A 21,177-nucleotide genomic window follows, 5' to 3' on the forward strand; every position below is an offset into this window, starting at 1 on the left:
TTCTACATTATTTACTGGTTCTACAAATTTACATTGGTCATTTATAAATCACAAAGTCACAAAACAAAAACAACTAAAAACCATGTTCATACTATATATGGTAAGGGAAGCCCTTCAAGATTTAAGCAGTCCCACCTACAGTAATGGTTCTATGAAGCACCATTTCCCTCACACTCTTTTTTTAGAGTGCTGATTTGACTATCAGAGGCGATGGCTTCTCCTAGAGAGGCCTTTTAAGAAAGCTGTCTAATGCCAGCCATTCATCATCTTGTTGGAAAACACATGCCAAGCCAGCAGATAAAAGTGGCATTCATCATTCCATTTATCGTACATGAACATAAATATCAGCCATTTGGGCCACACTTTTTACCCTCAACAGCTTACAGTACAAGCATTTTTAGAATGAGCGGCTCCAGTCAGACTGCGTTCAGTGTTTTGCGCTGCACACTACCCAGGGGTGTCTTAAAGAGGCCTTTTTTTCTCCTTTCGTTTTGTGTGTGTGTGTGTTTACTGATTTTAGCAGACACAAACCCTCACCCTTGGGCTCATGATCATCTGTACAATCTAAATATAGGGAATTCATTTTCATGTGGACTTTCCACTTGACAATAATACAGGTTTAAAAAAAAGACAGCTTTACATATTATTATAAAATGATTTTTAACATTTCTCCTGCAACTTTTCATTTTTAGTTTGAAAGAAATACATAAAGATGAGTGCTTTTAATAATAATATAATATAATATAATCTAATCATTTCATTTGACTCTCACTATCCTAAGAGATTTAAAACATTTAACACTGCATAAAATAGCACACATTAAATAATGGTGGCATCTGACATGAGAACATTGTTGTGTTCATATATAATAAAGGTGATACACATATGTTGTAACATTAGTTGTGTATTAGCTGTCCTGTCATACACTGAGCTGAGAGAGAAGTAGGCCAGCTCACAGCCAGAGGTAACTGAATACAGTATTTAAAAAGCCTTACTGTAGAGTACAGTACAGTAATGGTCATGCTGGGATCTCTGTATTCAAGTGTCACACTGCTGACATAAGAACTCAGTGAGGGGGCCTGTGTGCTAACCCCCTTTTTTATTCTCTTAAAGGTAACATTTTATTTCAACCCCTTCTGCCCCAATGTATCACTTTTAATTGGTTTATAAACAGTTAATAAATGTAAGACACTAACATATTAAACCAATGACAAAACATAATGGTTATTAATGCATTTCTCCTCCATAGGCATCCATAAGTGGAGGCTGCTGTTAAACATAATGAATGACACAGTAGTAATCATATTAATGTCTTTATAGGAGTTATAATTGTTGACAAATACTATACATTAATAAACAATTTCAAATGTCACTACATCTGCTTCTAAATGAATTATAGTGAGTTAAATATCCATTAAATGCTTGTAAATGTTAAATAAGGCTTTAAGTCAAATGTTGTATAATGAAAATTTAAAATGTCTAAATTATGTGTTGTTGCATTTGTGCTTTATGCATTTTTTAGATTGGAAAAAATGTAAATGAAGTCTTCAGCATGTGTGCAGTGAATGAAGCATTACATAGAAAGTGATGGAGAACAACACCACAGTGCATTCACCTACAGAACAATAGCACAGCAATAACAATGTTCTTAATAGAGGTGAGTTCCAGGCAATGATTATTACTGTATAAATAAAATGAAAAAAGCTAAGGAATATTTTCAGAAATTGTTCCAACGATATATTAATTAGTCTTCGTCTGGCCTATATCACATGCATTAGCAGTGTGTTTACAGAGCAGTATGGAAATCATCCTATGATGAGCACCACTGTAGATAAACCACTACATTTCTGCATGAATGTAAACATTAGTATCTTTTAGGGCTGGGCTGATACGCCTTTGTGCCGATTCCATTCTTGTTTGAGAATCGATTTTTAAAAATCGCCAGAAAAAAATGGCGATTATTTTTTGGGCCCAGCCCTTAGTATCTTTTATGAAACAATATTAAAAACAAAGAAGAGCCATAACCACAAAGTGAGGCACTATTAAATTGATAAAAAGACATATCAGTTGTATCTGATGGCTAATACTGATGTTTGATGTGTTATCATGTGTGGTCAGGGAGGACAACACCGACAGGCAGACAATTGATGATAAAAAGGCCGATGTGAGCAGTAATGGGAAGTAAAAGGTAGAATCAACAGAAGCACTGCATGATAAATTAGCCGGGTTTTTCCACTTCATCGTGGTGCGAGGCTGATGTGAGAGTTCTTCCACAGAGAGAAGTATAAGTGGCAGCACAGAGAGGTACATCTGTGCTCTGAGATTCATTAAGACAAGTCCCAGAACACACACGCCTCCTCACTGCAGTTTGCTTGGCCTTTATTGTTTTTATGTATTTATTAATTAATTCACTAAGTTATTTAGCAAGTAAATATCATACTGTCACCAGAGTATGTTTAAAATGTTAGAGCAAACATGCTGAAACTACACATTGATTTCTTCTGTGGTTCATTGTTAATATTAAACTGACCATGTAGCCTGTCTCTCTGTCTGTCACTGTCTGATGTCGTCCTTGGCAACTGCAAGGAAAAGGGCGGGCACTTTCAAAAAATACTTAGCAGGTGAGTGGATGACTCATCTGTCCATCGCCATCTTACCTGGCGAAGCAGCTGGGTTCACAAGATCACGCAAGAATCCTCAGAAGATGCTGATTGGTCCAAAGCACCGGTGATTCAGACACAAGAGCATCACTTTAAGCCTTATAGGATAGTGATCTTGTGATTTCATGATGTCACAAATCCAGCTGCTTCACAAGGTAATATTTAATAGTTAGTGTTTTTGGATGAGTCCATATTGGAATAAGCATGAAATAAATCCAGAAGGAAAGGGAGCACTGTTGTTATCACAGTTTGATTCAATCAGGATTTTTGTTTTCTTCAATCTATTACACTTATCAACTCCATTCCCTCAACTGCATCTTTTTCTTTTTAATTATCTTCATTTAGGCACATATTTGCAAAATCTCTATACACGTTAGCATTGCATTTTTATAGTGCATATAGTACCTTTTTGTTTTACAATGTATTTGGTCCTGTAGAATTTAAAGTTTACTTATCTATACACTGAGTGGAGTGTATGTCATTAGTGCTGCTGTGACTCACTCCTTGTGTGTGGGATCAATTCAATTGATCTCATCTCAAAATTAAACTATTAATCAAAACCAAAGATGCCAAGGAAAATATATGTATGTCTGAGAAGTAAAGAGAAAGGAGTTAAAACATGAGAAACAGAAGAACAGTCTATAGTCATCATTCCAATGTGTAAAAAGTGAGACACTTCAATAAATCAATCACTACAAACTGAATAGGTTAATTATCCAATACGCTTGATTAATCATTTTGATTAGAAAACAGAATGAGTGACAGAGTAGCGTGGTGAGAAATATGAGCTTTTCAGTGTGAGCGGCAACAGATCAATCAATATTAATTGTATAGGTTAATAGTTGCACTATGTAATAACTGTAATTGCCCAACAGTGGCTGATGGATGATGTGAAGGAACAGAGCAGCCAGATGAGAACATGAATAGGAAAAAATCCCACCAATAAATGAGAGAATGAAAGAAGAATGAGACTCAGGAGACAATAGATGCTTTCATAACAAATAAGAATGTTTAGACATGTGGCGTGGAACATAAAGACACCTTTATAATAGATCTGCTCATTTATCTTTCTTGTGTTTGTGTGTGTGTGTGTGTGTGTGTGTGTGTGTGTGTGTGTGTGTGTGTGTGTGTGTGTGTGTGTGTGTGTGTGTGTGTGTGTGTGTGCGTGCGTGCAGCAAATACGTGGAAATTCTGACATTACAACCAATTTGATGACGATCCATCTAATAGCTGAGCATCTTATCAGGGAGGAGGAGAATGCATCATGTCCACAGAGCACTCATGGGCAGTGGGTAAAAGAAGTGGATGATAAGAATCCCACCCTGACTTTATGATAAGACCAGCATGGATGCTGCTATTTCAGTGAAGATCAATAGAGATCAGTACTTTCCACAACACATTCAGCAAGAACACAAGTAGTCACAGTATTGACTGAGAAGAGGTCAAAGTCATCGAGCAGAGAAACATTACATCAGCCAAAGACCATCTTTGAACTAAGGCGAGGGTCACACTCTCCCTCTAATAACTTCAAGTGCTGGACTCACTGACATTTCCTTCCCTAGGCTAGAGGCTAAAAAGATCAATCAGCATTTAGAAAGCAGTAGATTTCAGAGAACATTCTGTTGATTTGTAACACTGGACAAACTGGAGAACTACTTTACACGCGGTACCATAGAGATTCTTAAAAGCAACACTTTCTCTGGAAGACTTTCTGTGACAAAAGAGTGAGGATGGAAAGAATGCTTCGATGGACTGATTGACTGATGGCTGTGAACTTTTTGATGCTGAATGAATGCCCTGCTAACTGAGTGAAAGGTCACGAGGAGAGATGAGAGATGATAATGATTTTTTAATGATGGTTCTGAAAGGCGCCCCATTTGCTTCTCATGTGAAGTGCTGTGAGAGAGAGAGAGAGAGAGAGAGAGAGAGAGAGAGAGAGAGAGAGAGAGGGAGAGAGAGAGAGAGAGGGAGAGAGAGAGAGAGAGAGAACGCAGCATCGACGAGACATGAGTCTGACAAGTACAACTGGCCCACCCCTCCCATTCAGCACATGCACAAACATCAACTCCTTCTATTCTCTCCACTTTATAACTAGAATATTGTGTGATGTAACCGCTTTTACGAAAAGGTTATACAACTGTTTGATAGCACATTTTACTTTAAATATGTGTTATAAAGTTTGATTTAAAAGCATAGCTGTGCCCTCAGATGTAACAAATGTTAAAGAATGTCAGTTTTCAAAGAGCCGGCTCAGTCTGATAGACTCTATCTCAGCAGGTTTCCTGTTTGGCAGAGGCAGAGGGAGAGAAAGAAATAAAAGAAGGCTATTTACAGAAAAAGGAGAGAGGACAGAATCTAAATTAGCGGTGAGAGAATTACAGAGAGGAGGTGAGTCTGTAAATGAAAGATTAGCAGGGCCGGGTAGGAGCGGCTCATGATTTGATAGTTTAATTAGATGAGTTCACATCAGATGTTATTAATAGTATAAAACATACTGGTGTATCTTTCAAAACCATCTGGATTCTTTATGAGTAATTAGTAACAGGAGTGTATATTTACTGTGAAGGTACAATGACTATTTTGATTGAAGTTGTTCAAAAGAAGAATATTTAACACAAGATGAGATAAAGCACATTGTGTCCAGATAATGACTGAACTACATGCAAGTCCACATTTATCATCAACTGTCTTTGCTGTTCCTGCGTGTAGTTTAGCAGAAAATTAGGAAAAGAAAGAACTACATTTACTCACACTCATGTCACATTAATCAAAATAGTGGCTGGCGTGCTCCAACTCCACACACTTGATCATGGGAAGTGCTTTGTCAGCACCTTGATTATAATGAATTCAAGTAATAGCACCAACTCAGAAACCTCATATTAGTCAAGACCAACACACACTTTCTTTCCAAGCAGTGAGGAGACTATAAGAGCTAAAGACCAAAGTTATGACAACACTGTACTCCAAATTGAAGAGAATAAATGAAATAATTCAATCAGCACAGTCATCTGTATAGCATCACAAAAACATGACATACGGGATGAAAATGCAGATTACACAACATGAAACTTGAGGTCTTCACTGAGATGTGTTCTACTGCCCATCCAAAAAGTGAGACACCTGGTCTCTAATGATCAGCATTCAGCTTTTGTGTCAAACTACAGCTGTTGCCAACCGTCGCCACCGCTGCACGTGCACATGTGCAAATGTGTGTCTGTGCATGTGTACCTCTGTGCTCGTGTCTTCCTGTGGAATTCAGTGGAGCTGCCTGATGCCAGGAGTCGTCCGTCTCTATTTGGTGGCAGTGGGGAGTGGCACTCCTACTTTGATCAGATGAATCTGTAAAGCAAAACAAAAACACATCTCAGCTTGATATATTTCTACCAAACTCCACCAAACTATATATCAAACTGGGTTCCAGCTCAAATATGGCCCTCATAAACTAACTTACAGTATGGTGCATAACCCAACATCACAGCAGCTCGTGAAGCTTAATAGAGATTTGTGTACATGGACTCAAATTTCACTTTTTTGTGCAACTTTCATACTAATGTCACTAATCAGTTGGAATGTTTTCTTTTTCTTTTTCTGCCAGTTATTATTATAAGAAATACATTACTCAACATGTAATAATCTTTATATCATATAGATTAGTCAAATAAGTGGATAGCTTCCACAGCAACAATCTTTTTAGTCAGAGACTCCCTCTTGGTGCATCTATGGACAGTGTGGTCCTGTTCAGCAGCAGGAAGAATCCTAACTAAAACACTGTTTGGTGTTAACAAGACTTTGACATATATTTTGATGTGATTTGACTCATTTGGGTGGCAGAAGCCTTCCCTTATATTAGCTTTGTGTTCATTTGGGAATACATTTTTGCTCGTTAGGAGGTTTGTCGGCCATCATTTATACTGTAAATGCTTTCTGAAGAGATCTCTTAATAAACTTAAACTATGAAGAAACAAGTGATCAGGCTTCTGGGCACCAATCAACCTTAACTTGTTTGTTCTATTATTTTTCTCATACATTAAATATAATGATTGCAGATAGCTTTGAATTATAGACAGAAACATGCACACATTTGAGATTCATTTTGAGTGTCACTTTATCTGATTGTTTCTTGGTAAGGTTTGACTTGTTAAAAGGGAAGCTGTGTTGAAGTGTAGGTAAAGCTCCTGTTTGTCCTTCCTTGAGTGTGTGCAGAAACACACACACGGCTCACTGGTCTAAGTATGTAATTGAAGGTGACACAAATACGGGTGACTGGCACATTAACAACTTTTTACATCTCCTTAATCACTAGTAGCTAATGGCACACACGCACACATAAATTAAAGAGATCGCTTGTCTAGGACATTATAATAAATTACCACACACACCAATGGCTGAACACACCATGCTTTAAAAAGACAGAAAGTGAACGACAGAGAGAAAGAGAAAGAGAGAGAGAGAGAGAGAGAGAGAGAGAGAGAGAGACAGAGAGAGGCACAGAGAGAGAGAGAGAGAGAGAGATGTCAGTCCAACTGGGAGAGCAACAATAGCAGTGAGGCAGAAACACTCCAGATGTCACCTGTGTGTGTGTGTGTGTGTGTGTGTGTGTGTGTGTGTGTGTGTGTGTGTGTGTGTGTGTGTGTGTGTGTGTGTGTGTGTGTGTGTGTGTGTGTGTGTGTGTCCGTGTTCATAGCTTTGAACTGCACATTTAGATGCATGTCCATGTAAATGAGTGAGTATGCTTAAAGGAAAAAGTGAGTGTGTGTAGGTGTGTGTGTTTGTGTGTTGTTTAAGAGAGGACAGGGAACAGGGTGAAATCTTGTTTGGGAGGACCCCCTCCACCCACCCACCAAACATATCACCACCATACAAACACACACACATACACACACACACACAGCCTCTGTCAGAGTGCTTCACTTCACTCTTCTGGGTCACTGGCAGGTCATTCACACTCTCTCTCTCACACACACACACACACACACACACACACACACACACACACACACACATACACATACACATACATCATGCACTCATCAAACTGTGAGTGTGAATTTGTGTGTATGTCTACACATCAGTGTTAGAGAGCAAGAAAATGGAAGACTGTCTATATATACACACACACACACACACACACACACACACACACACACACACACACATAGATGAAGTATACAGTAACCTTCATCACTGCTGAGGGAGAAACACCCACTCCTCTTCACTACACACACATATACACACACACACACACACACACACACACACACACACACACACACACACACATATAAAATAATAATAATTACAGTTGCAAGGGGTTAATAACAGTGAGGACCTTTGCAATGATCACAGTTTAGCAGATGGAAATCAGGTCCTGTGTGAATGGACAATTACTTTCTACTTGAATACATGGATGTCTTGTCCACATAATCCAACCCTACTGTTTACTGATCTTTATATATTGAGGTTAACTGTAATATGTTCATGTCTGCCTTGTAAAGCACTTTGGAACTGTTGGTTTTAATAATAAGTGCTGTATAAATAAACTATCATGTGAAGGACAATTCAAAGGGAACAGTTCAACAAATGCATGGGTTACAATAAGTTTGTGGTGGTGTGAATGAGAGGTAAACCCAGCACATTAGGAACACCTTTGAAATCTAATACAACGAAGCACAACAGCTCTGCCACCATAAGTAATACTTTTATGAAGCTTAGACATTGTGGGGCTGTTGTATGTAGTTAAATGTTTGGTTAAGTATTTTAGTGATGTGCACTTATACCGGCTTAGGTTTGGGAATGTGTAACGTCCACATAAGGACAATGTGTACTGATACAGGTGATATTGTTTTCCTGTTATTACACTCCTGCAAGAAATATTGTTGTGCTCTAACTGGAGAGCCTGAGGGGAGAAGTGTTAGTTTGGGAGAGAGCAGACAGGAAAGAGGATGTGCATGTGATTATCCCTCAGCTTGTTGAGGTGAGCCGTGTTTTCCTGACTTGAACTTAAGGCATGTTTGTTTTGTTTGCTTTCATTTTTATTGTATTTTTTGAGACATTTGTTTTTTTGGTTACACGGGTCTGAATAAATAATATTTCTGTTGTCGTTTATTGTCAGAGACGGTGGGAGTTTTCAGTTTAAAGTCTAATTGTTTGTTTTCCAATGAACTCTTAACAAAATAAGAGTTACAACAGAAAACATAAAACAACTATTATAAAAAAAAAGGCTCAATTTCTATGCTGGTAGTATAATGAGACATACGATGTTAGGATTTGTGCGTGATGTCTTTGACTATTGTACAGACAACACAATCAATCTCATCTGAAGATAATCAACTTGTTGCTGAATGTATGGTTAGAAATCATTACAGCATTGTAAGCTCTTGCTGTAACACAAAGTCCTGTGAGAGCATGCAGAAGAGACTGTGTCATTACACACACAAAGCTGGACCGTTTGTGGATGAAATGATTTGCTCTTATCAAGACCAAAGTGCCATTGTTAAACAATTTCACCCACCTTCAACAGACCACAATCACAGCCAGCCAATCACACGAACAGCAGGAAGCTTTAAGAATCAACGCGGCACATGTTCAGCCTCAGCTCTCATTGGTCTACTGATGGTCATTTCACGTTCCAAATTGCTAGACAGTAAAATAGTTACCAAAATGATAACGTTGTGGAAATGTCTGCAGTGCCCATTAGGAAACTCCCTCAAGTTGTGATAAAATATGTTTCAAACACATCTCTCAAATACACTTGTTAGTGATTGCTGTAACTGGTGAACTCCATGCATAGTTCATGAAGTGGTCCTATTATTTGTTATACCACACCCATAACACCTAATGTTAGACTGTATCAATCTCTCTATCATACATAATAATAGAGAGATTTGAAATAAGTTGGATTCATTTTCATGTTTAACTAACTAACACTAATATTTTGGCATATTACCACTGTGATGGCCACAGCCACACAATGGTAAGATGTAATCCACTCACACTCCACTTTAGTTTGATTTCCTATACAGGTTCATTTCATTTGCAGCCAACCACACCAAACTATTAACATTACATAATATCACACCACACAGTTGTTTTGATTTAGAAGTTGGTTTATTTGGAACTTTGTGGATTTTCTGTTGTATTAATAATTTCTTTCTTTTGTTTGAGTTACCGTGGCTCTGAGGTCTCTTCCTGGTGGACCAGAAGGCGGGGCTAAGGGGGAGTGCTCAAGGGTGGCCAAGCTAATCAGGCTGGACTACTTCCTGCTGTGCCATGGGGGGGATTTGGGGTTTAGTTAGGTTGCTTTGTATTTAGTTGCAGTTGGCATCCATTTTGGTTTCCCCTCTATGTATTATTTGGTTTGGCTAAGCCACTATATATGTGTTCCCTTATGTTGTTTCGAGAGGTCTGTTCTGTTGAGTTAACACCTCAGTTCTTTGTTGTTATATTAAGTTAAGTTATCTTTTGTTGACCTCTTTTATAGTTTGCCTTGGTTTTTGTAGAAGATTTAATTTTTGGGGTAAATAAAACCCTATTCTTTTGAATTTATATTCCTGTGTCCTCATTTTCTCACTGCTCCATCCCTGACAACCACGTTGCAGATTTGGCATGATTAGCGAGGCTACAACATGTTAGAATTTAAATATTTGACTTTTTGCCTGCATCATTGTGTCAATAAGAAGCAGCCGATCAAAATCAGCAACTTCTGCTGAATGAAATGTCTCTTTTCATCTCTTCATTTGGGGAGCGTTACATTCTCCTCATCTGCTATTCACACATCTGATGTTTTCATCTGTGGCTGCTTAGACTCACATGTTTTATGTACGTCAGGATTTGTTCACAGTATTTTTGCAGTGCACTTTTCCTTTTATTGATACTGACACCTGAAACAAATGATAAATAATTGGGATAGGTTGAGATTTTTAACTATGTTTTATAAGTTTGTTTTGGGGGTTTTTCATAGAAAATGTATACTTTACCATTTTATGTCTAATTTTTTCAGAACTTTCATAAATAGACCTTATTCAATATGTGTGTGTACTTTATTGTACCAAAAAAAAGTAAAAGAGTTGTACATCACTGGAGCTTTTCTCTGAAGACACTGGACAGGACATACATTAGTGAAAGGCTTGATTATGCTACTGTCAGTTCAGTATTAATAGCAACTCATAATTGCAATGATATTTCAGACACTTTCACTGACAGACAAGCACACACACACACACACACACACACACATACACACCCCTAGACCCTTCTAAATGAGGTCTGTGTTGTAGTGTTCGGTTGGAATGAAAAACTCAATGTTGCTGATCACTGGCCTTGAAGTAGGAAGAGTGCTGAAGAGAGCACTTAAAGTTTCCAATTCGTGACATGTCTGCAACAAAGTCCGCTTTGAAATGTGTCAAAACTCAATCAGCACCTGGTGTGTTAGAATAGCTATGTTTACAAGAGGTTGAGCTCATAAGTCAGAGGCTACTGGCCTAGGAATGAAACAGCATCCACAATCCCTCCAACTGTAACCAAACCTAGGAGAAAGCTTTTGTGTGTGTGTGTGTGTGTGTGTGTGTGTGTGTGTGTGTGTGTGTGTGTGTGTGTGTGTGTGTGTGTTTCCCTCACTTCCTCTCTGTGCATCTGTATCTGCTGAAAATAGCAGTCCTTCATTTCACAAAGATAATAATCATTTTCTCCAAGATCAGTGTTGAAAAATACATAGAGGCACTCAAACAGCAAATGATATTTCACACAAAGACAGAGAGAGACAATGAAAGAAAGAAACACTAACCGACTCATGCTTCACACAGAGTGAAGTGACAGCATTAACTGAGATCCTGAGAGTCACTCATCAGATATACACATGATAATGCTTCAGAGTGAAAGAGAGGACGCTCATAGTTAAATCATTGTTCTGCCTCATTCACCAAACAAGTATTCACTTCATTTCAAAGTGTACTCATGGATGTTTCCACAAACATTTCAGCACTCAGGGTGTTTTTAATGTTAAACACATAGACACAGCTAGATCAACTAACTCACAGGCAATTCACGCAAACCTGCGTTTAAGTGATCGATCATAGTGATTAATTATGATAGAAAGGCTCCTTATGGGTATGCAGCTGGAAGAGACAACAGTGCATGTGCTGTTATCAGAGCAGCCTTGAGGACATGAGCCTGTCTTCAGGGACTACAGATTACTCAGGATGCTCTTTCTACTGGTGAGCAGCAGCTTGGAGACACCACTGGGCACGAGAGCCAAGAGACCCCAGCCCATTCCTGCACTGCTCTCTGCCCTCACTGCACCGGACACAAGCACAGTGTGGAGGGACCTACGAGGCATACTGTATCACAGGCATCTGCCAGCCACATGCTCACTAATGTATTGGTTGGTATTGTTACACTGGGATAGACTCTGCAGTCAAACATGATTTAGGTTAGAGTACTAGAGAGGCTGCAATGTTCATTACAGTCCAGAATACTGTGGTATAATAGTTAGATTGAACACCACTATAACAGAAAGTTTGGCAAAATCTTTACAGCCTCTGTCTTAATGTTGGCACTGGAGGAATGGTATTGAGACTATCAATATCCATGAGAGCTGTCACTGGAATCTGGACAGTGGTTTTTGACATACTTTGTGATGAACAAAAGTGCTCGACAAGTTTGAAAAGTAAATGTTGATTCAGTTGACGGTGGCGAATGGTTTCCTAGTAATTTGACCGGTAATGGTACAAATGTTTTAAACATAGGGACAAATTGAGGAAATAGTACACAGAAAAATGTGAGGTAATGTTACCTTATCTTGCACCTAACCAGCCTGGCCCTGCATGGTACAACTACAATGTGAGGATGCTGCTGTTTGTCCCTCCTGAGTCTGTTCTGTATTCACTGTTCTCAGCTGAGTGGTTAGCAGTTTGCTTTTAGTTTAACAAACAGTACTTTATGATTTGTAGATAACAGCTTAAGGTTAACAGTTCAAGTTGTAGTTTTATGTATTTGTACATGAAATCAAATTAGAACAATGATGTATAGATATTACATTTATGGTTAGGCTGGTTCAAATGTGCCATATTTTAACACTGGTTGAGTTTGTTTGAACACAGATGGTGGCACGAGTAATTTGCTTCTTCCTTTCCTTGTTACCTCTTAATGCACGCTGTTCCTCCTACGGGACGGGACGGATGTTAGGAGGTAGCGACACATTCTTCTAAATGTTATAAACACCAACCCTTAAACATATTCATGCCGTATATTGTTAGAAAGCTTAGATTCTCCTGATTCATTCAAGACCACTCACGACTTATATGGTTGCTCACAGCCGTAATAGTATTAGCGATTAGCTCGGCTAGCCACTCAGCTAAAGTAAGAAAAGCTATAATGCTACATACCTTCAAAGTCTTCCCTTTATCCACAACGATCATCTTATGACTCAGGACTTTCTGTACAGCTCGCCAAATATCCATTCTTGTGAAATATGAAATCCGTTTCCATAAAACCGAAATACTTTCCTCAATATGTCAACATGTATTTAGTCCAACACGTAACGTAATAACACAAATAACAAACCATATACGGTCCGTTTACGTCATTTCCTGACCTGCACGTTCATCCATAGACTGTAAAAAGCGTTCATCTCAGAGTACACGTGACTAGATGTTTACGACCGTGAGCCTCTCCTGCTTCTGACGACACCACACACAAGCCAATCGGTGTTTAGGATTAGGCAGTACATGTCTCCAAAGCCAATGAGGACATGTCTTTGATTGACAGCTGTTCCAGCCTATGGAAATATTCGGTGAAATGAAGTTGATAAGTTTTTAGCCAATAGTCTGAGGTTTCCAACGGTGTATGACACTAAGCTATCAGTTTGGCTGTCCATAAACAAACTCCAAGCGTAACCGGCGTGCGCCCGGTGCGTAAAAGAGTTGAACCATATATCATTACGCACACGGCATTTTGGTACACGGTTGGTTCTTCTTCGACTTGACATATGACTTATAGCAAAATAAACAGATAGATAGATAGATAGATAGATAGATAGATAGATAGATAGATAGATAGATAGATAGATAGATAGATAGATAGATAGATATGGCCAAACAACAAAAATATGGTTATTGTGATAATGCTTCTGTCATCCTATTCCAGATTGACTGACATCCAAATCCAGTAGTAGCAGGGATCCTCAAGGTGTCAGCTTTCATTAGAGACCAAGATTTTGATTTTGATAGGTGTTTGATTGTGGTTATACAGCTTTGGTAACCAAGTGTCCATTTGGAGTCTCCAAAAAGGACCTGAGGAAAATGCATGGACATACCTCTGAAAAATTCATCTTTTGGTCTTTTGACTCCAAATTTGGCCTGCATGAAGCATGAAGGCTGTGGCCTCATTGTGTCTATATCCTGCTGAGAGGTCCCTGAATGTCTGTACACATGTCATTGTATCGGCAAACCTATGGGCGAGTAAACAACCCCATCATTGTAACCTCTGCCACTCTTTGTCAGTAAGTCACAGAATCACACAGACACTTTTACAAGAATCCTGAGAGTGTTTCCTTTCCAATGATACCAGACACATCTCTGAGTCTCATGTGGGACCTGTGCTGCTCACAACTTGGGCATGTCGTTTAGGCTAACAACATAAAAAATAGGGGTGTGTATTAAGAGGGTTTACACAAAGCTAATATTGATTTAATTGAATCAATTTGGAATATATAACAAAACACATGTGAAATAATGAATTCCAGTGTGGTTTAATGGTCTGTAATCAACTTAAAAGCATGTCCATAATGACATCATGAAATTATATTAGTTTTTAAAGATAATTCAATGAAATAACAGAGAGAGAGAAACCCAACGTGTGGCAATTACTTAGTGGTGATTTGAAATGTGTTTAGTAAAATGTACTTAAGTGTCCTTCCAGACCTCAACTGTAGAAGTTGAGGTCCTATTGTTTGGTTTTTCTTAGTGTTTCTTTTGAGGCTTCATATACCCGTATCTGGTAGTAATGCATGGAAAAAGCCTTTACAGTGAATTACAACCTATATTCAATTCTTTTTGTAATAAAGCTCTTGGTATTCTCCATGTGAATTGACTCAGGTCCTCTCAGTTGTACAAGTCCTAAAATGATTTAAGTGTATAAATGTCACACTTTTAAAAAGAAAAGGATTTCAAAATTCTATATGAGTTTAATGGCCCAAAAATGAACATTTTGTAGCGAAGCTGAGGATGCACAAATTCAGGGGAGATAATTGTTAAGAGAAAGGTCAGGGGAAAGTAAAAGTGAGGGAATGAAAGAAAATTGAACAAGGGAAGGAAATAATGGAGCGATAAAGGGAGGAAATAATGGCAAAATCATGTGGAACAAAGAGAGAAAAAAAGAGGATGACAGAGAGCAGAGGAGGTTACAGGATGGAGAAAGAGAAGAAAGGAGAGCTACAAAGGGTAGTGAGGAGCAGATGAAAGGGTAGTGGGTGGGGTAAAGTGAAGGAAAATGGAATAAAGAGGTCGGGAGACGAAGAAAGTGAAAAGGTGCTGCTTGCCAATTGAAAACTCAAGCAGGAGTGAAAGAAGAGAAAAATCACATAAATAGTGGGAGAAAGCAAATAATTAGGAAATCGATTTCTAGGTCTTCCTGAGGGAATTATCACGTACAAAGGAACAGCAGAAGGTGGCAGCGACTATATAAATAGTTTGACTGCTTAAACTGTTGAAATGTGATGACAGGAGAATTTTGGGGAGGGCATCACAGCTGAAGCAGAAAAGGCTCTTTCAGAGAAATATTTAATAAAATCACTAACTTTTTACATATGTTGAAATAGACTGACATCTTTAACCACAACATTTTCACTGACATTTTACATTTCAGTTGCATTTCAGACACTTTGGTTTTTCAAACTTCTTAAATAAATGAAAATATTCTTGTACAGTGTAAACTCTCCATATCCTTCCATTGTCATAATGAACTCATAATATACATAATATAAATCTCAGCTAAATATCATATTAGGTCAATTGGGTATTATTGCAGGTATTATTATTGTTGCTGGTTTTACACATTTTAGAGGCTCAGCATGTTATAGTAATCCATTCCATATTTTTTTTAATCAAATACCAAATAATACAATTGTTGTGCATGCAATCTCAAGTGCTGACTTGTCTGAAAAGTCTGTTACTGACTTGCAGGATTTTCTGCTGGTTATAGAAATCTGAGCTAAGAGAGATGCTCTGCATAGACCAACAATCTAAAAGAAAAAAAAGGAAATAGGAACGCAGACAACTTGAATTAATCATGTAAAATTTAAAACATGACTTCTATTAAAACGGGTTATTATACCTCAATGACTTTAATGGTTAAATGACTCAACAGAAGGCCAGCTCAGTTGGCACCACATTGAAACAGTCTTGTGTATGGATAAGAGGTGACGTATCAGGTCAGTAGCCCCCTTGGTGGTAGTACTGGTCATAAAACTGCATTACACCAAACTGGAGCCCTGGTTTTCACTGTAGTTCATTCTAATTCTTGACAGGGGTGTTTAAAGCCCCTTTCCCCTTTACTCTGAAGCTCTCACTCTCATAGAGCAGGGACATTTAGGTCACAGCACTCATACAGAGCTTTGTCTGGGCTGGTACCATGGACAGTTCCCTCACAGCCAGCTATGCAGTGAATGGATATATTGTTGGGCAACATGGACTCAAATCAAATCAGCTTTTGGATGATAATTGTTTTCATCATATTTCAGTGCCGTTTTCAAACCATTCTTTGAATAATGTGGAATAAATTAACCCTGGTGAGAATGCTTGTTCGTTGCCAAGGGTTTCAACCAGGAGCCAATGCAGAAATGCTTTTAGCATCATGAGTTCCTCTCATGGCTATCAGAAATACTCTTACTACACAAGACTCCATTCTCAAAGTTACAACTTCTTTATCAATACAATGTACTGTTTCTACACAACTCTATTGTTACAAACGAACAATCATTGATCCATAAAAAATGGATTATATGGCTTTAATAGAAGTCTGATGTGTTATTTTCTGTTATATAACTACTTTACATCCACACCATAAACAATACCTTATTTCCTTAAATAATCCTCTTCTCTTAGTGAAGATACTGAGCACTTTTTTCAGGGTCCTCTCCTCACCCCAAAGCTTCATGATCCTGCCTCAACAAACACACAATAACTAAATCAGTACTTTTGCATCTGGAGGGAAACTGCTTGGCATTAAATGTGTGAATGTAAATGTGTCAGCATGGCTGATAGTCAGTAAAAGACTGGTTGCCTGCAGCCTTTTTGGCTCATACAGAGTAAATGGTATGTGTAATTATCAGACTATCATTGGGGTAGCAGCAGTAGTAGTGAGGGCTTTCACAATGACATTTTCTTTTTAGGCAGGATGATCTTGAAAAGCCCTTCACAATACCTTAGAGATATTACAGACTGGAGAGTACATAACACCTCATGACTGTCAAACCTTTTTCTCTATCATTTGGTGTTAATGGAGGACATTGTGTTGCTACCATGTTTGTTTCATGTTCTTAATAAACATAAAACACCTTTGCTTTACACATTTTTGTTAGTAGCTAAAGGCACACTAGGGCAGACAAAGCTGTGTTCCAACTGGACATATTCAGTTCACAATAAATACAAGTGAGTCATGAAAATGAATTTAGTACATGGGCATGTGATTGATGATTGTGTTGTTTACTGAATTTGACAAACTGATGAGTCATCTCTAGACACTTGTCCTTTCATTGATCCATTTTCATTTGGATGTTAAAATAACTGCAGGGTGTATTTTGTTTTTGATTATCCCAGATGTGTCATTCTAATATTCAAAAAGAAGACTGATCTTATTTATAGTGGAAATGAAAATATCCAGTCTCAGACCCCCTATGCTATTCTTAAGGGAATATCAAAAATAAAGAAGGGTCAGTGAAAAGGCCAATTTGAGGAACTCCTCCACCCAGCTGCCACAGGCAGAGATGGAAGGGTGGGGCAAGGTTGAGATAACTCTTGTCACATGGAGGTTGGACACAGTGCCTGTAGACTGGCAGACTAAAGTTGTGGTTCTTGTTTGTAAAAGTATCACACTGCTCAGTCTCACTAGGAAAGCTTGTGCCAGTGTGCTGGCTACAGCCCACTGTCAAACCTTTGAGTAAGGTAGATTCTGTCCAGGTCATGAAATGCTGAACCAGCTGGTCCTTGCTGGGATATCAAAGGGATCTTGACATTTTGCCCATCAGTCTACATGTGTTTCGAGGACATGGAAATGGGTACCAGGGCTCTTACTAAGACTCATGTGGTACCTGTATAACTATAACATGTGTTTTGAGGACTTGGAAATGGGTACCAGGGCTCTTACTAAGATTCATTTTGTACCTGTGTAACTAAAGTGATGCATCTGTCTGTGATCTAACAGGAAGTCCATATGGTGGTGGCACCATGGTGGTCTCAGGATTAAATGTCTGCCTTTTTGTGGATGACGTGGTTCTGCAGGCATCATTACACTGTCATCTACAGTGCTCACTTAGGTAGCATGCAGCAGAGTATGAAACTACAACATTGGTTTGGTCCTTCTAGTTCATGGGCAAAGGAAAGTTTGAGTGTTAGATCCACAAGTCCATTGATGCCTTATCAGCAGTAGTGGCAACAATGGATGGATGGATGAATGGATAATTCATGGGGTACTGATCATACTCTTAAGGGTCTGATCAATAATTGCAACATAGTGGCCTCTTGACACACTGTCATCACATCTAAATCTATATTTTCCATTCTAATATTTAAGTCTATGTAAAAAATGTATAAACACTGAAAGATTTTATTCTCAAGTGACAGAGCACCTCGTAAAAAATCCATGCTAATGTGCTGTGCCTACAGGCTAGTCAAACAGACAGTCTTAAATACTGGATTTAAATGACGAAAGGATAGAGAAAGCAGCACAGGGAGCTCTCTGTTTCCTTGACCATCTTTCTCTTAATATATCCCTCTTGCACACACAAAATCGCTCTTTTATTGTGTGTAAGTTGGAACATTTGAGAGATTTTTTTGTCTCCATTAAGTATTGTGCATGTGAGTGTGAGTGTGCATGAGTATAAGTGTGTGTGTGAGCCAACATTAGTGATAATAATTGATTTGACAGAGTCTAGAAGTCAGGTGTCAGCTAAAACACACACACACACACACACACACACACACACACACACTATTACAAGGAGCTAAATAGTTAAGTAGAGATACATGACGAAATAAAAAGCTACATTATTTAGACAATGTAAACTTGATGAAATGATTGATGTTGCATACAGCTGAAGTTTGTCTCCAGCATAAAATGAACCATAGTGGCAAAATGAAGGTGGAAAACATTACAGGTTGAATTTTCTTTGTTTGATCTTTAAGTTCAGTGCGTTCAGAGAGTCACTCTATCCAAAGAACTTTTCAGAAAGTTATTTCAAACTGATCAGAACAATAGCCTGTCCTCGTCTCCAGTGTTAAGTCAAAACATGTGCATCAGATCCTAGAGCCAAACCAGTAATTACAAGTGTATGCATAATGAATGCGTTTTTCAACCTGTTTTCTGTGATTTGTTTAATTACATTGTGCGTTGCATGTAAACAGTACTGTTGAGCGTGGACAAATTCAAAAAGATGATGAAAAGTTTTAGAAGTGATTCTCTCTAGTTTCTAAGGTCACCTCCAATTTCAGTTTGATTCAGTTTAAAAAAAAAAAAAAAAGACTGGCATGGACAAAAAAAAAACATTTCAAAAAGAAAAACAATGATATACTCAAACGTTTGTCTAAGAATGAGATATGTTTTGATAATGCACAAAATTAGAACATCTTCATGTACTAAAAAACTTTATTCATCATTTATGAAGCTACTTGTTGCTGAACACAATGCAAAGCCAGGCATAAAAACATGACTAATGGCCTCAATAATACAACTTACTGCATAAAAATGAATGGTCTAGCTTCTTTTTAATATAGTGGGATTATATTTATTTTCATTTTGTTTTCAGTAGGTGTATAAGGTTGAATAATTTAGTTGCCCACACTGCTCATTCTGCCCAGGCTGAAATGCTCTGCAGTCCCAGCTGAGTACTGGGGAAAATGACTTGTGGCTGCCAGAAGAAAAAAAATTATCACACTCTATCAGCATCAAATCTGTTCTCTTCCAATTTAGCACCCTTAAAAGACTGTGAAAGCATATGTCTCTTTCACCACTTAACACGTTGCTGATGTTAAATTTGGCAATAGATGTGCAATATTCCAAACAGCAGTTACAAACACTGTATGGAGCATTTACAATTCATTTAAATAATGTCACTCTCTACTTTCTCTCTCTGATCCTCCACAGTCTTGTGACTGCTACTATTCTGCTACTCAATGGACTAGAATAAAGGAAGGATATAAATGAAATACTACCCAGTCCCAAACCCTTAAGTATGTATTCATTGTTTTGTCTGACCATATCATTTCACTTTTACTCTGTACTATTTTTACCCTTTTTAAAATGATTGCTTTTTTTATTTTCCATTTTATCTATTACATTAATGTTCCTACTTCTTTCCTCTTTTTTGTTCTTTTAATGTGAAGCACTTGATGTATGTCATTTATTTTGTTGTAAAGCACTTTGAGCTGCATTTCTTGTATGAAAGGAGCTGTACAAATACAATTATTATTATTATTATTATTATTATTATTATTATTATTATTATTATAAATTGGATATGCCATTTTTTCTTATTTTAACCCTTGTTAATAATGAAGTGTTTCCAACACAGAGTATTGTAATATAGTATGATGATACAGTATGAGTGGTGTTATTCTGTAGACTGAATCTCCATACTTGTTAAATTCATGAAGCTGTGGGTGGCACTCAACCCCATATTTTTTAAAACTTAGATGCTCAGTAATTTCAACAAACAGCTGGGCACTGTAGTTGTGTGTGGAGTTAACTCTAAATAAATGTGATGTGTGGAGCTCATGGCACAGAAGAATAACATACATCAGGCTTTGGATATACACACAATAGTCCTATTATTTGTTGGTCTTGGTCTTTTCATGGGATTTGTATAATCTTTATTAAAAAGGATTTTTTTTAAAGCTATTACCATACTATTGCTTTAAAGTTTGAATCATTCATCAGCAGTAAAACTTAAAATGAATGTATTGATGTTTGGTTAAAACTGGAGGTGGGCTTTTTCTAACTAACACTCCTGTTAAGATATTGATCTACTAAATTAAATGATATCTAATATGTGAGGTATAGATGAGGGATACTCTATGTCAAATAATACACTACACAAAGGCTAAATACAGAGCGGTCTGCTTTATCACTGGTTATTGCCATGACCATGTATCACTCATCTATTGTGCTTTTTGGGCAGAGAACATTCTTTATTGACACTGATGCTGTTGGGGATTTGCATTGATAAAGTTGAAAAAAAAAAGAGTAAATGTTAGCAATGTTTCAGTGGGACTTCAGGGGGTGGGTGTGTGTGTGTGTGGGGGGGGGG

This window comes from Scomber japonicus, chromosome 2 (genome assembly GCF_027409825.1).
Source record: "Scomber japonicus isolate fScoJap1 chromosome 2, fScoJap1.pri, whole genome shotgun sequence".
Lineage (NCBI taxonomy): Eukaryota > Metazoa > Chordata > Actinopteri > Scombriformes > Scombridae > Scomber > Scomber japonicus.